This window comes from Anarrhichthys ocellatus, unplaced genomic scaffold (assembly GCF_004355925.1).
Source record: "Anarrhichthys ocellatus isolate YVR2014 unplaced genomic scaffold, GSC_Weel_1.0 scaffold93, whole genome shotgun sequence".
In the NCBI taxonomy this organism is placed as follows: Eukaryota; Metazoa; Chordata; class Actinopteri; order Perciformes; family Anarhichadidae; genus Anarrhichthys; species Anarrhichthys ocellatus.
Genome location: NW_022280123.1, coordinates 1,075,544 through 1,075,932, shown reverse-complemented (window position 1 = coordinate 1,075,932; position 389 = coordinate 1,075,544).

Below are 389 nucleotides of genomic sequence, written 5' to 3'. Positions count from 1 at the left end.
TAGACCTGTCGATCATATGGTTTAAAAAAATGTCCTGAAGGTGTCCGAATCTGTCCTGACCTCTGTGACCTCTGCAGTGCATCACCCCAGCAAAGTAGACCATCTCTCTTCTTCTTTCTCTCTGTTTGCTTTCTTCTGTCAGAGCACTTTAAAACAAAAACAAAAAAGAGCTCACAGGCCAATTTAATTCAAGTATACCACCTGTGCACTGTATTTATGGTTGGATTGGACTGAATGGGTTCTGTTACAAAGTTCAGTAACTGCGTCGTCTTATAATAAAAAAAAAAATCGATTTTGCCTACTTTTACATTACATTGAATAAATACACAGGTTGCTTTTTTTGATAAAACACATCAGTGAATGTTTTTAGAATACCACATAAGGATCCT